General features: G+C 45.3%; 1 pseudogene; it reads right to left on the bottom strand.

Moving 5' to 3' along the window:
- LOC117510028 overlaps positions 1-17,322 on the bottom strand; it is a 116,500-nt pseudogene that overhangs the window by 84,385 nt on the left and 14,793 nt on the right.

Genomic DNA, 17,322 nt, shown 5'->3' with positions numbered 1-17,322 from the left:
TTACACTTTGCAAAGGTCAGAAGAATAAAAATCAGTCGTATTACTTTGTCACTGTATATGGGCCTCCTGGCCCATATTCTGAATTCTTAGATGAAGGTGATGGTCTAGTGGTTAAGGTGTTGGGCTTGAGTCCAGAAGATCATGGGTTCAAATCCCTGCCTGACTGGAAAATCACTAAGGGTCCTTGGGCAAGGCCTTTAATCCCCTATTGCTCCCGGTGTGTAGTGAGCGCCTTGTATGGCAGCACCCTGACATCGGGGTGAATGTGAGGCATAATTGTAAAGCGCTTTGAGCATCTGATGCAGATGGAAAAGCGCTATATAAATGCAGTCCATTTACCATTTACCATTTAGATGAATTTGGTGCTTCAATCTCTAACTTGTCAACAAGTGTAGATAACATTCTGATCATTGGTGACTTTAACATTCATATAAATAAACCTTCTGATCCCCTCTACAAATCATTTATGGAAATTGTGGATGCATTAGGATTTCGGCAATGCATTCGGGATTTGACGCACATTAGTGGAAATACCCTGGATCTGGTTCTCGCACGTGGTATTGCTGTCACGAATATTGACATCATGCCTCTTACATCAGTGGTGTCTGATCACTCACTTATTAAGTTTACAGTTTTCCTGCCATATATAGTGGAACAACATCCTTATATAGAGTATGTTGAAGAACATCCTGCTGAAGAAGGAGTCCTACTTATCTTTGTTGGTAGGTGGGACCCCAGAGGCAGCTGACAGGTACCAGCAGGCCAAGTGTGCCGCTGCCCGTGCGGTCGCAGAGGCAAAAACCTGGGTCTGGGAGGAGTTTGGGGAGGCCATGGAGGAGAACTATCGGTCGGCCTCTAAGAGATTCTGGCAAACCGTCTGACGCCTCAGGAGGCGGAAGCAGCTCTCCACCTGGGGAGCTGTTGACCCTGACTGGGGATGTTGTCGGGCGGTGGAAGGAATACTTCGAGGATCTCCGCAATCCCATCGTCATGTCTTCCGAAGAGGAAGCAGAGACTCGGGACTCAGAGGCAGACTCATCCATTACCCAGGCTAAAGTCACTGAGGTGGTTAGAATGCTCCACGGTGGCAAGGCTCCTGGGGTGGATGAAATCCGTCCTGAGTACCTTAAGTCTCTGGATGTTGTGGGACTGTCTTGGCTGACACGCCTCTACAACATTGCGTGGCGATCAGGGACAGTGCTACTGGATTGGCAGACCGGGTTGGTGTTCCCTCTGTTTAAGAAGGGGGACCGGAGGGTGTGTTCCAACTATAGGGGGATCACACTTCTCAGCCTCCCCAGTACGGTCTATTCCAGAGTGCTGGAGAGGAGAATTCAACCGATGGTCGAACCTCGGATTCAGGAGGAGCAGTGTGGTTTTCGTCCTGGTCGTGGCACACTGGACCAGCTCTAGACGCTCTATCGGGTGCTCGAGGGTTCATGGGAGTTCGCCCAACCAGTCCACATGTGTTTTGTGGATCTGGAGAAGGCGTTCGACCGTGTCCCTCTGGGAACCCTGTGGGGGGTGCTCCGGGAGCACGGGGTCCGGGGTCCTTTGCTGAGGGCTATCCGGTCCCTGTACAACCAAAGCAGGAGCTTGGTTCGCATTGCCGGTAGTAAGTCAAACCTGTTTCCAGTGCACGTTGGCCTCCGCCAGGGCTACCCTTTGTCACCGGTTCTGTTCATTATTTTATGGACAGAATTTCTAGGCACAGCCAGGGTGTAGAGGGGATCTGGTTTGGGAACCACAGAATCTCGTCTCTGCTGTTTGCGGACGATGTGGTTCTGTTGGCTTTGTCAAATCAGGACCTTCAGCATGCACTGGGGCAGTTTACAGCCGAGTGTGAAGCGTCTGGGATGATAATCAGCACCTCGAAATCCGAGGCCATGGTTCTCGACTGGAAAAAGGTGCTTTGCCCTCTTCAGGTCGGTGGAGTGTCCTTGCCTTAAGTGGAGGAGTTTAAGTATCTTGTTCACTAGTGAGGGACGGATGGAGCGTGAGATCGATAGATGGATCGGTGCAGCATCTGCAGTGATGCGGTTGCTGTATCGGACCATCGTGGTGAAGAGAGAGATAAATAGGGGAGCAAAGCTCTTGATTTACCGATCGATCTACGTTCCGATCCTCACCTATGGTCATGAGGCCTCTACTGGTGGTTGGCTCTCACTGCGGTATTGTATCACTTCCTGTTCCGGAGCACAGCGGCGTTTTGCTGTATCTGTTAGCTGTTTAATCTGTGCAGTTAGATTGATCTAGTTAACTAGATAACGATTTATTTCACAGTGTTATCTTCACGTGCCTTAACTAAAGCACTCCCTCTGCTGAATCACCTCTAAATTATTTACACATTATTCACTTTGTGTGTTTTTAGGAATCCGCTAGCTTAGCGCAGCTACTAGCTCTTAGCGGGTTTAGCATGGTGGCTTCTCCTGTCTCTCCTGCACGTTTCTGCTCTGGGTGTGAAATGTTTAGTTATTCCTCGGCCTCCTTTAGCAGTAATGGTACTTGTAATAAGTGTAGCTTATTCGTAGCTTTGGAGGCCAGGCTGGGCGAATTGGATTCTCGGCTCCGCACCTTGGAAAATCCTACAGCTAGCCAGGCCCCTGTAGTCGGTGCGGACCAAGGTAGCTTAGCCACCGTTAGTTCCCCTCCAGCAGATCCCGAGCAGCCGGGAAAGCAGGCCGACTGGGTGACTGTGAGGAGGAAGCGTAGTCCTAAACAGAAGCCCCGTGTACACCACCCTCCCCAATCGGACCGGGAGTGACATGTTTAGCCGCATGTTCTCCTTGAATTGCTGGCTGTCTGAGTGGTGTCCAAAAAATGAGGTGGGTTTCATAGATAATTGGCAAAGCTTCTGGGGAAAACCTGGTCTTGTTAGGAGAGACGGCATCCATCCCACTTTGGATGGAGCAGCTCTCATTTCTAGAAATCTGGCCAATTTTCTTAAATCCTCCAAACCGTGACTATCCAGGGTTGGGACCAGGAAGCAGAGTTGTAGTCTTACACACCTCTCTGCAGCTTCTCTCCCCCTGCCATCCCCTCATTACCCCATCCCCGTAGAGACGGTGCCTGCTCCCAGACCACCAATAACCAGCAAAAATCTATTTAAGCATAAAAATTCAAAAAGAAAAAATAATATAGCACCTTCAACTGCACCACAGACTAAAACAGTTAAATGTGGTCTATTAAACATTAGGTCTCTCTCTTCTAAGTCCCTGTTAGTAAATGATATAATAATTGATCAACATATTGATTTATTCTGCCTTACAGAAACCTGGTTACAGCAGGATGAATATGTTAGTTTAAATGAGTCAACACCCCCGAGTCACACTAACTGCCAGAATGCTCGTAGCACGGGCCGAGGCGGAGGATTAGCAGCAATCTTCCATTCCAGCTTATTAATTAATCAAAACCCAGACAGAGCTTTAATTCATTTGAAAGCTTGACTCTTAGTCTTGTCCATCCAAATTGGAAGTCCCAAAAAACAGTTTTATTTGTTATTATCTATCGTCCACCTGGTCGTTACTGTGAGTTTCTCTGTGAATTTTCAGAACTTTTGTCTGACTTAGTGCTTAGCTCAGATAAAATAATTATAGTGGGCGATTTTAACATCCACACAGATGCTGAGAATGACAGCCTCAACACTGCATTTAATCTATTATTAGACTCAATTGGCTTTGCCCACCAATTTAATCATATCTTAGATCTTGTTCTGACTTATGGTATGGAAATTGAAGACTTAACAGTATTCCCTGAAAACTCCCTTCTGTCTGATCATTTCTTAATAACATTTACATTTACTCTGATGGACTACCCAGCAGTGGGGAATAAGTTTAATTACACTAGAAGTATTTCAGAAAGCGCTGTAACTAGGTTTAAGGATATGATTCCTTCTTTATGTTCTCTAATGCCATATACCAACACAGGGCAGAGTAGCTACCTAAACTCTGTAAGTGAGATAGAGTATCTCGTCAATAGTTTTACATCCTCATTGAAGACAACTTTGGATGCTGTAGCTCCTCTGAAAAAGAGAGCTTTAAATCAGAAGTGCCTGACTCCGTGGTATAACTCACAAACTCGCAGCTTAAAGCAGATAACCCGTAAGTTGGAGAGGAAATGGCATCTCACTAATTTAGAAGATCTTCACTTAGCCTGGAAAAAGAGTCTGTTGCTCTATAAAAAAGCCCTCCGTAAAGCTAGGACATCTTACTACTCATCACTAATTAAAGAAAATAAGAACAACCCCAGGTTTCTTTTCAGCACTGTAGCCAGGCTGACAAAGAGTCAGAGCTCTATTGAGCCAAGTATTCCTTTAACTTTAACTAGTAATGACTTTATGACTTTCTTTGCTAATAAAATTTTAACTATTAGAGAAAAAATTACTCATAACCATCCCAAAGACATATCGTTATCTTTGGCTGCTTTCAGTGATGCCGGTATTTGGTTAGACTCTTTCTCTCAGATTGTTTTGTCTGAGTTATTTTCATTAGTTACTTCCTCCAAACCATCAACATGTCTATTGGACCCCATTCCTACCAGGCTGCTCAAGGAAGCCCTACCATTATTTAATGCTTCAATCTTAAATATGATCAATCTATCTTTGTTAGTTGGCTATGTACCACAGGCTTTTAAGGTGGCGGTAATTAAACCATTACTTAAAAAGCCATCACTTGACCCAGCTATCTTAGCTAATTATAGGCCAATCTCCAACCTTCCTTTTCTCTCAAAACTTCTTGAAAGGGTAGTTGTAAAACAGCTAACTGATCATCTGCAGAGGAATGGTCTATTTGAAGAGTTTCAGTCAGGTTTTAGAATTCATCATAGTACAGAAACAGCATTAGTGAAGGTTACAAATGATCTTCTTATGGCCTCAGACAGTGGACTCATCTCTGTGCTTGTTCTGTTAGACCTCAGTGCTGCTTTTGATACTGTTGACCATAACATTTTATTACAGAGATTAGAGCATGCCATAGGTATTAAAGGCACTGTGCTGCGGTGGTTTGAATCATATTTATCTAATAGATTACAATTTTTTTCATGTAAATGGGGAATCTTCTTCACAGACTAAGGTTAATTATGGAGTTCCACAAGGTTCTGTGCTAGGACCAGTTTTATTCACTTTATACATGCTTCCCTTAGGCAGTATTATTAGACGGCATTGCTTAAATTTTCATTGTTACGCAGATGATACCCAGCTTTATCTATCCATGAAGCCAGAGGACACACACCAATTAGCTAAACTGCAGGATTGTCTTACAGACATAAAGACATGGATGACCTCTAATTTCCTGCTTTTAAATTGTACTTGGCCCCACAAATCTTAGAAACATGGTGTCTAACCAGATCCTTACTCTGGATGGCATTACCGTGACCTCTAGTAATACTGTGAGAAATCTTGGAGTCATTTTTGATCAGGATATGTCATTCAATGTGCATATTAAGCAAATATGTAGGACTGCTTTTTTGCATTAGCGCAATATTTCTAAAATTAGAAAGGTCTTGTCTCAGTGATGCTGAAAAACTAATTCATGCATTTATTTCCTCTAGGCTGGACTATTGTAATTCATTATTATCAGGTTGTCCTAAAAGTTCCCTGAAAAGCCTTCAGTTAATTCAAAATGCTGCAGCTAGAGTACTGACGGGGACTAGAAGGAGAGAGCATATTTCACCCATATTGGCCTCTCTTCATTTGCTTCCTGTTAATTCTAGAATAGAATTTAAAATTCTTCTTCTTACTTATAAGGTTTTGAATAATCAGGTCCCATCTTATCTTATCGACCTCATAGTACCATATCACCCCAATAGAGCGCGTCGCTCTCAGACTGCAGGCTTACTTGTAGTTCCTACGGTTTGTAAGAGTAGAATGGGAGGCAGAGCCTTCAGCTTTCAGGCTCCTCTCCTCTGGAAACAGCTCCCAATTCAGATCAGGGAGACAGACACCCTCTCTACTTTTAAGATTAGGCTTAAAACTTTCCTTTTTGCTAAAGCTTATAGTTAGGGCTGGATCAGGTGACCCTGAACCATCCCTTAGTTATGCTGCTATAGACTTAGACTGCTGGGGGGTTCCCATGATGCACTGACTGTTTCTTTCTCTTTTTGCTCTGTATGAACCATCCATCCATTTTCTTCCGGTTTATCTGGATTCGGGTCGCGGGGGCAGCAGCTCAAGCAAAGCTGCCCAGACCTCCCAATCCACACACACCTCCTCCAGCTCCTCCGGGGGAACCCCAAGGCATTCCCAAGCCCTCCGAGAGATGTAGTCCCTCCAGCGTGTCCTGGGTCTTTCCTGGGGCCTCCTCCCAGTGGCACGTGCCCGGAACACCTCTAAAGCGAGGCGTCCAGGGGCATTCGGAAAAGATGCCCGAGCCACCTCAACTGACTCCTTTCAACGTGGAGGAGTGACCGAGCTCCTCACCCTATCTCTAAGGGAGCGCCCAGCCACCCTGCGGAGGAAACTCATCTTGGCCGCTTGTACTCGCGATCTCGTTCTTTCGGTCATGAGCCAAATCTCATGACCATAGTTGAGGATCGGAACGTAGATCGATCGGTAAATCGAGAGCTTTGCCCCCCTACTCAGCTCTCTCTTCACCACGACGGTCCGATACAGCGACCGCATCACTGCAGATGCTGCACCGATCCGTCTATCGATCACACGCTCTATCTGTCCCTCACTCGTGAACAACACCCCGAGATACTTAAACTCCTCCACTTGAGGCAAGGACACTCCACCGACCTGAAGAGGGCAAAGCACCTTTTTCCGGTCGAGAACCATGGCCTCGGATTTCGAGGTGCTGATTTTCATCCTGGACGCTTCACACTCGGCTGCAAACCGCCCCAGTGCATGCTGAAGGTCCTGATTTGACGAAGCCAACAGAACCACATCGTCCGCAAACAGCAGAGACGAGATTCTGTGGTTCCCAAACCAGACCCCCTTTACACCCTGGCTGCGCCTAGAAATTCTGTCCATAAAAATAATGAACAGAACCGGTGACAAAGGGCAGCCCTGGCGGAGGCCAACGTGCACTGGAAACAGGTTTGACTTACTACTGGCAATGCGAACCAAGCTCCTGCTGCGGTCGTACAGGGACCGGAAAGCCCTTAGCAAAGGACGCCGGACCCCGTACTCCCGGAGCACTCCCCACAGGGTGTGCCGAGGGACACGGTTGAATGCCTTCTCCAGATCCACAAAACACATGTGGACTGGTTGGGCAAACTTCCATGAACCCTTGAGCACCCGATGGAGCGTGTAGAGCTGGTCCAGTGTGCTGCAACCAGGACGAAAACCACACTGCTCCTCCTGAATCCGAGGTTCGACCATTGGTCGAATTCTCCTCTCCAGTACTCTGGTATAGACCTTACCGGGGAGGCTGAGGAGTGTGATCCCCCTATAGTTGGAACACACCCTCCAGTCCCCCTTCTTAAACAGAGGGACCACCACCCCGGTCTGCCAATCCAGAGGTACTGTCCCCGATCGCCACGCGCTGTTGCAGAGGCGTGTCAGCCAAGACAGACCCACAACATTCAGAGACTTAAGGTACTCAGGACGGATTTCATCCACCCCAGGAGGCTTGCCACCGAGGAGCTTTCTAACAACCTTGGTGACTTCGGCCTGGGTAATGGATGAGTCCGCCTCCGAGTCCCCAGTGTCTGCTTCCTCTTCAGAAGATGTGACGATGGGATTGAGGAGATCCTGAAGTACTCCTTCCACCGCCCGACAACATCCCCAGTCAGGGTCAACAGCTCCCCACCCGCACCTTAACAGTGCTGGTGGAGAGCTGCTTCTGCCTCCTGACGCGTCGGACGGTTTGCCAGAATCTCTTCGAGGCCGACCGATAGTCCTCCTCCATAGCCTCCCCGAACTCCTCCCAGACCCGAGTTTTTGCCTCTGCAACTGCACGGGCTGCGGCACGCTTGGCCTGCTGGTACCTGTCAGCTGCCTCTGGGGTCCCACCTACCAACAAAGATAAGTAGGACGCCTTCAGCTTGATGGCATCCCTTACTTCTGGTTTCCACCACCGGGTTCGGGGATTGCCACCACGACAGGCACCAGAGACCTTGCGACCACAGCTACGAGCAGCCGCATCGACAGTGGAGGTGGAGAACATGGTCCACTCGGACTCCATGTCTCCAACCTCCCCCGGGATCTGGGAGATGCTCTCCCGGAGGTGGGAGTTGAAGACCTCACTGTATGAACCACTCTGCATTTAATCATTAGTGATTGATCTCTGCTCCCCTCCACAGCATGTCTTTTTCCTGGTTCTCTCCCTCAGCCCCAACCAGTCCCAGCAGAATACTGCCCCTCCCTGAGCCTGGTTCTGCTGGAGGTTTCTTCCTATTAAAAGGGAGTTTTTCCTTCCCACTGTCGCCAAGTGCTTGCTCACAGGGGATCATTTTGACCGTTGGGGTTTTTCCGTAATTATTGTATGGCTTTGCCTTACAATATAAAGCGCCTTGGGGCAACTGTTTGTTGTGATTTGGCGCTATATAAATAAAATTGAATTGAATTGAATTTGGCTCATGACTGAAAGAACAAGATCGCAAATACAAGCGGCCGAGATGAGTTTCCTCCGCAGGGTGGCTGGGCGCTTCCTTAGAGATAGGGTAACGAGCTCGGTCACTCGAGAAGAGCTCGGAGTCGAGCCGCTGCTCCTCCACGTCGAAAGGAGTCAGTTGAGGTGGCTCGGGCATCTTTTCCGGATGCCCCCTGGATGCCTGGCTGGAGAGGTGTTCCGGGCACGTCCCATTGGGAGGAGGCCCCGGGGAAGACCCAGGACACACTGGAGGGACTACATCTCTCAGCTGGCTTGGGAATGCCTTGGGGTTCCCTCAGAGGAGCTGGGGGAGGTGTGTGTGGATCGGGAGGTCTGGGCGGCTTTGCTTGAGCTGCTGCCCCCGCGACCCGACTCCAGATAAAGTGGAAGAAAATGAATGGATGAATGGACATCCTTATATATCATTACGGCGATGCATCAACTCCTCAACTAAGGCTGAACTCGAAGCTAGACTGCCTGATGTCTTAGCTTCACATTTGACAAATACCCAGTCCGTAGACAGACTTGTGGATAGTTTAAACTCAGTGCTCAAAACTACACTCGACATGATTGCACCACCTGTGTTAAAACCACGCTCCCCCAAATCACAGTCACCTTGGTTCAATGATTATCTGCGTGACCTCAAACATAAAGCAAGAGGTCTACAACAGAAATGGCGTCGTTCAAAATTAGAAGTATTTCACCTTGCGTGGCGTCATTCTATCTTAGACTATAAGCATGCATTATTGGCTACAAAGCGGACTTACTACTCTGATTTGATCAACAAAAACAAATCAAATCAATTTTATTTATATAGCGCCAAATCATAACAAACAATTGCCCCAAGGTGCTTTATATTGTAAGGCAAGGCCATACAATAATTACGGAAAAACCCCAACGGTCAAAACGACCCCCTGTGAGCAAGCACTTGGCGACAGTGGGAAGGAAAACTCCCTTTTAACAGGAAGAAACCTCCAGCAGAACCAGGCTCAGGGAGGGGCAGTCTTCTGCTGGGACTAGTTGGGGCTGAGTGAGAGAACCAGGAAAAAGACATGCTGTGGAGGGGAGCAGAGATCGATCACTAATGATTAAATGCAGAGTGGTGCATACAGAGCAAAAAGAGAAAGAAACAGTGCATCATGGGAACCCCCCAGCAGTCTACGTCTATAGCAGCATAACTAAGGGATGGTTCAGGGTCACCTGATCCAGCCCTAACTATAAGCTTTAGCAAAAAGGAAAGTTTTAAGCCTAATCTTAAAAGTAGAGAGGGTGTCTGTCTCCCTGATCTGAATTGGGAGCTGGTTCCACAGGAGAGGAGCCTGAAAGCTGAAGGCTCTGCCTCCCATTCTACTCTTACAAACCCTAGGAACTACAAGTAAGCCTGCAGTCTGAGAGCGAAGCGCTCTATTGGGGTGATATGGTACTACGAGGTCCCTAAGATAAGATGGGACCTGATTATTCAAAACCTTATAAGTAAGAAGAAGAATTTTAAATTCTATTCTAGAATTAACAGGAAGCCAATGAAGAGAGGCCAATATGGGTGAGATATGCTCTCTCCTTCTAGTCCCCGTCAGCACTCTAGCTGCAGCATTTTGAATTAACTGAAGGCTTTTTAGGGAACTTTTAGGACAACCTGATAATAATGAATTACAATAGTCCAGCCTAGAGGAAATAAATGCATGAATTAGTTTTTCAGCATCACTCTGAGACAAGACCTTTCTGATTTTAGAGATATTGCGTAAATGCAAAAAAGCAGTCCTACATATTTGTTTAATATGCGCTTTGAATGACATATCCTGATCAAAAATGACTCCAAGATTTCTCACAGTATTACTAGAGGTCAGGGTAATGCCATCCAGAGTAAGGATCTGGTTAGACACCATGTTTCTAAGATTTGTGGGGCCAAGTACAATAACTTCAGTTTTATCTGAGTTTAAAAGCAGGAATTAGAGGTCATCCATGTCTTTATGTCTGTAAGACAATCCTGCAGTTTAGCTAATTGGTGTGTGTCCTCTGGCTTCATGGATAGATAAAGCTGGGTATCATCTGCGTAACAATGAAAATTTAAGCAATACCGTCTAATAATACTGCCTAAGGGAAGCATATATAAAGTGAATAAAATTGGTCCTAGCACAGAACCTTGTGGAACTCCATAATTAACTTTAGTCTGTGAAGAAGATTCCCCATTTACATGAACAAATTGTAATCTATTAGACAAATATGATTCAAACCACCGCAGCGCAGTGCCTTTAATACCTATGGCATGCTCTAATCTCTGTAATAAAATTTTATGGTCAACAGTACCTATAACCTTAGTGACATGAAATCTGGGGTTCCACAGGGGTCCGTCTTAGGCCCCCTGCTTTTTCTCCCTTTATATATCACTGCTTGGGCACATATTACGGCATTTTGGGATTACCTTTCACTGCTATGCTGATGACAGTTATACATGACGATAACTGCTGGTAATCTCATCCACATAAAATCCTTAGAAGACTGCCTTGCATCAGTGAGAAGCTGGATGTCGAGAAACCTACTTTTAAACCCTGCTACAACTGAAATCAATCAATCAATCAATCAATCAATTTTTTTATATAGCGCCAAATCACAACAAACAGTTGCCCCAAGGCGCTTTATATTGTAAGGCAAGGCCATACAATAATTATGTAAAACCCCAACGGTCAAAACGACCCCCTGTGAGCAAGCACTTGGCTACAGTGGGAAGGAAAAACTCCCTTTTAACAGGAAGAAACCTCCAGCAGAACCAGGCTCAGGGAGGGGCAGTCTTCTGCTGGGACTGGTTGGGGCTGAGGGAGAGAACCAGGAAAAAGACATGCTGTGGAGGGGAGCAGAGATCGATCACTAATGATTAAATGCAGAGTGGTGCATACAGAGCAAAAAAAGAAAGAAACAGTGCATCATGGGAACCCCCCAGCAGTCTACGTCTATAGCAGCATAACTAAGGGATGGTTCAGGGTCACCTGATCCAGCCCTAACTATAAGCTTTAGCAAAAAGGAAAGTTTTAAGCCTAATCTTAAAAGTAGAGAGGGTGTCTGTCTCCCTGATCTGAATTGGGAGCTGGTTCCACAGGAGAGGAGCCTGAAAGCTGAAGGCTCTGCCTCCCATTCTACTCTTACAAACCCTAGGAACTACAAGTAAGCCTGCAGTCTGAGAGCAAAGCGCTCTATTGGGGTGATATGGTACTACGAGGTCCCTAAGATAAGATGGGACCTGATTATTCAAAACCTTATAAGTAAGAAGAAGAATTTTAAATTCTATTCTAGAATTAACAGGAAGCCAGTGAAGAGAGGCCAATATGGGTGAGATATGCTCTCTCCTTCTAGTCCCTGTCAGTACTCTAGCTGCAGCATTTTGAATTAACTGAAGGCTTTTTAGGGAACTTTTAGGACAACCTGATAATAATGAATTACAATAGTCCAGCCTAGAGGAAATAAATGCATGAATTAATTTTTCAGCATCACTCTGAGACAAGACCTTTCTAATTTTAGAGATATTGCGTAAATGCAAAAAAGCAGTCCTACATATTTGTTTAATATGCGCTTTGAATGATATATCCTGATCAAAAATGACTCCAAGATTTCTCACAGTATTACTAGAGGTCAGGGTAATGCCATCCAGAGTAAGGATCTGGTTAGACACCATGTTTCTAAGATTTGTGGGGCCAAGTACAATAACTTCAGTTTTATCTGAGTTTAAAAGCAGGAAATTAGAGGTCATCCATGTCTTTATGTCTGTAAGACAATCCTGCAGTTTAGCTAATTGGTGTGTGTCCTCTGGCTTCATGGATAGATAAAGCTGGGTATCATCTGCGTAACAATGAAAATTTAAGCAATACCGTCTAATAATACTGCCTAAGGGAAGCATGTATAAAGTGAATAAAATTGGTCCTAGCACAGAACCTTGTGGAACTCCATAATTAACCTTAGTCTGTGAAGAAGATTCCCCATTTACATGAACAAATTGTAATCTATTAGACAAATATGATTCATGATGATGGTTCTTGTTCAAGTGAGACATTGGCATCAATTTGACCAGCTAACGCTTAGCCTAGGCTTTTGTGTCATACATCAAACTGACAAAGTGAGGAACCTTGGGGTAATTTTTGACCTTACATTGTCCTTTGGCCTCCATATTAGAAATATTACTAGGACTGCTTTCTTCCACCTGTGAAATATAGTGAAGATTCGTCCCATCCTGTCTATGGCTGATGCTGAGACCCTGATCTATGCATTTATCTCTTCTAGATTGGACTACTGCAATGATTTTGAGATTTTAAGGTTCTGCTACTAACCTATAAAATTATTCATGGACTGGCACCTCCCTACCTAGCTGACCTAATTAAACCTTACGTACCGGCCCGGGCTTTACGTTCTCAGGGTACAGGGCTACTTTGTGTCCCTAAGGTGAATAAGATGTCTGCGGGTCACAGAGCTTTCTCTTATCATGTCCCTGTTCTGTGGAATGATCTCCCTGTGTCAATACAACAATCAGATTCTGTGGAGACTTTCAAGTCCAGACTTAAGACGGACTTATTTTCCATTTCATATGGCTAGCATACTGGTACAGTTTTGTTTTGCGCTTTTTACTCTTTTAATTCATGTCATTAGTAATTGGAGCGGGCCGCGGTCTCAACTTTACCTAAATTCTGGGTCTTTTAGTGAAGTTTAGGGCTAGTGGCCGGCGATCACCTTAGGTATTTCTCTGTTTTCTTGTTGTTTAATGCTGACAAATTATACTGTATTTTTTGTCTTTCTGATGCCTGATTCTGTTTTTTCTCTCTGTTTAAGGTGCAGCTCCATCCAGAGATGGGAGTTGTGTTTGTGTTGGCGATCCTCCTGTCCTGTGCACCAGTCGCATTTCTTGTATATTCTTCTGTGAATTGTTCTGTAATTTGTGTCTGTATCATGGCCCAAGCAGAGGGTCACCCCTTTGAGTCTGGTCTGCTTGAGGTTTCTTCCTCAGAGGAAGTGTTTCCTTACCACTGTTGCTCTGGGGGTTAGTAAGGTTAGACCTTACCTGTGTGAAGCGCTTTGAGGCAACTCTGTTGTGATTTGGCGCTATATAAATGAAAATAAACTGAAATTGAAATTTGATTATGTCGTATTGTATATTTGTATACTACTATAATATAGTATAATCTTCATTTGTGGGTCAAAAGAAAATCTAAACTGAAATGTTACCAGCATTTCCAATGCCAATGAAATCAAATGGGATTGTTTTTTTCCATCAGATAAACAGTTAATTATGAACATAAGCCTCATTTTAAATTTTCTTATAATAATAATAATTATTATTATTTTATTTTGTCAATGTACATGACAACAAAAAGAGAGCTAACTGTTCCTCCCTGAAAGAGAGAATAATAAAGTGTCTAATGACAGACATTTTGCATGTTTATTCAAATTTGCAGTTCATGGATTTTTTTTTTTTAATGAGTTATATTGTAGCCTGCAGGCTTTTGATGCCAATTTCAATTGCAATTTCAGGGGCACTTCTAAAATATTAAAAATAATAATAAAATAATTAAAAAAAAATGACTTTGTGTGAAATTTTGTTTTTTGGATGGGGAGGGGGTCTCACCTGGGGAGTGCACTTAACGTCCACAGGAGGCGATAGACAGAATACTGACACCATAACTGCAAAACTACAATCAATTGCCTCTCAAATCACAAAATATCTGACAACAGAGGAAATACAAAGAATAAAGGAAGAAGCCCAAAAAGAGGCAATAAAGGATCATCAGTCAATGGAGAAAGACTCAAGGGATCAATAGTCTGATTATTGATCAGACGCTCGTGTGGTCACACTGACAGGTTTAAAGTAGGTTTGGTGTCAGTAAGATCAGAGATGTGATTCACTCACCAAAAACAAAAATTGTCCCAACAACAGGACAAAAACACAGATGGCACCATTTCCTGTCTGTGCATGCGTGTCTGTGTGTGTCCTTACTGTCCAGCCTCCTCCGTCTGTCCTCATGTCACAGTAGACCATGAATCCTTCAGGCTCATGAGTTGGGAACACGGAGTAAAGTCCGTCCTCAGAGCTGCCGGCAGCCAGCACTTCGCTGCAGTCTCTGGGCCTAAACACTGGAACGAGAGGTGGAGCTTCACTCCTCTGTCCCTGGAATCCCGTCCAGTCTAGCTGGTCCACGGCCAAAGGAATCACAGAGTCCAACATATCAACTCCTGAATTCATCCACACAAAAACCCAGAGCTAAAGTCCTCAGAGTCGTGAATCCAGGACAAAGCTGCTTGTAGTTGGACCACAGACCCTCAACCTCCCAAAAGTCACAGCAGACCACAGCTGGAACTAGTGAATCTGGATCATGGGGTCCAAACTAAGTTCTAACTGTCCAAAAATATGGCCTTAATAGTGAAAGAGCAAATATTAGTAGAAGGTTCAAATCCCACACCCAGAAGGACAGAACCAATGGGCCCCATTAGCTCGGCACCCCCCCAACCTATCAGCACTCAGACTCATGATGATGATGATGCTCACGTCTGCTGTTGGGTCTCTGCTCTACGGTCTTCAGGTTCCTCAGACTCTTGGTTTCCCTCTGCAGGCTCTGTACAGATTCGCTGAGTCCTGCAGCCATCTTTGCCACGCCCGTTTGACCATCCATCAGCATCTGCAGGAAATGATTGATTTCAAACACTTTACACATTTTGTAAAACTTTTACTTTCTGTATGTCCTTCATCTGTGCCCTCGTCTGCGTGGATCACGGTTCTGATGGACTATGTCCACAGTCCGTCCTGAACTTTCTTTTCTTTCTTCTCTTTCTCTTCCCCACTTTTTCCATTCTCGCATCTTCACTGCCTGCGTCTCAGCCTCATACATTAACACAATCAATCAATCAATCAATTTTTTTTTATATAGCGCCAAATCACAACAAACAGTTGCCCCAAGGTGCTTTATATTGTAAGGCAAGGCCATACAATAATTATGTAAAACCCCAACGGTCAAAACGACCCCCTGTGAGCAAGCACTTGGCTACAGTGGGAAGGAAAAACTCCCTTTTAACAGGAAGAAACCTCCAGCAGAACCAGGCTCAGGGAGGGGCAGTCTTCTGCTGGGACTGGTTGGGGCTGAGGGAGAGAACCAGGAAAAACACAACAACACAACAACTCACCACTGTCTTATAAACCTGACCTTTGACCTCTGCCTGAATTCCTGGGCCACTCAACACTCCTGATCCTCGGGCGGATCCTTTTCTTTCTACCTGGACAGTCTGACCAAGTATGAGTGCATCACAGCGTGGTATAGAGGGTGCTCAGCAGCACAGAGTGATCACTGCACTGAACAAAAACAAATCACTCTAATCTGCACCTTCAAGTTTCTTGTGCAATATGATTCCACAGTTGTATATAATTCTCGTTTTACATTTTACTTGGTCCACATTTTATTTTATTTTATGTTTATATTAGTTGTACATATACTAAATTTTATTATCTTTTATTTGGCTAAAAATTACTCGCACCACGGAAAGCACCTTTTGGAGTTGCACTCAAATCTCTTTGTAATGCAAATTAAAATGACAATAAAGGAGATTCTGATTCTGATAACGTGGCACCACTTCATCAGAACATGAAGAAGACGTGCACTTTTTAAGATGGCCCCGCCCCCAATTCAGAGAACAACACACAAAAAAACCAAGACAAATATCAGCCGGTGTAACAGGAAGAGGTGAGGACGATAAATACGGTGACGGGGACAATGAATACAGTGACAGGGACAATGAATACAGTGACAGGGACGATGAATACGGTGACGGGGACAATGAACACAGTGACGGGGACGATGAACACAGTGACGGGGATGATGAACACAGTGACGGGACGATGAACACAGTGACGGGACGATGAACACAGTGATGGGGACGATGAACACAGTGACGGGACGATGAACACAGTGACGGGGACGATGAATACAGTGACAGGGACAATGAACACAGTGACGGGATGATGAATACAGTGACAGGGACAATGAACACAGTGACGGGATGATGAACACAGTGACGGGGACGATGAACACAGTGACGGGATGATGAACACAGTGATGGGATGATGAATACAGTGACAGGGACAATGAACACAGTGACGGGATGATGAACACAGTGACGGGGACGATGAACACAGTGACGGGATGATGAACACAGTGACGGGATGATGAATACAGTGACGGGATGATGAACACAGTGACAGGGATGATGAACACAGTGACAGGATGATGAACACAGTGACGGGACAATGAACACAGTGATGGGGACGATGAACACAGTGACGGGGACGATGAACACAGTGACGGGACGATGAACACAGTGACGGGATGATGAACACAGTGATGGGGATGATGAACACAGTGACGGGACAATGAACACAGTGATGGGGACGATGAACACAGTGACGGGGACGATGAACACAGTGACGGGACGATGAACACAGTGACGGGACGATGAACACAGTGACGGGACGATGAACACAGTGACGGGACAATGAACACAGTGACAGGGATGATGAACACAGTGAGGGATGATGAACACAGTGACAGGGATGATGAACACAGTGACGGGGACGATGAACACAGTGATGGGGATGATGAACACAGTGACGGGGACGATGAACACAGTGATGGGGATGATGAACACAGTGACAGGATGATGAACACAGTGACGGGGACGATGAACACAGTGACGGGGATGATGAACACAGTGACAGGGACGATGAACACAGTGACGGGACAATGAACACAGTGATGGGGACGATGAACAC

This window comes from Thalassophryne amazonica, chromosome 5 (genome assembly GCF_902500255.1).
Source record: "Thalassophryne amazonica chromosome 5, fThaAma1.1, whole genome shotgun sequence".
In the NCBI taxonomy this organism is placed as follows: Eukaryota; Metazoa; Chordata; class Actinopteri; order Batrachoidiformes; family Batrachoididae; genus Thalassophryne; species Thalassophryne amazonica.
Note: the sequence above shows the minus strand (reverse complement) of the source record. Positions and strands in the feature narration are given on the sequence as shown.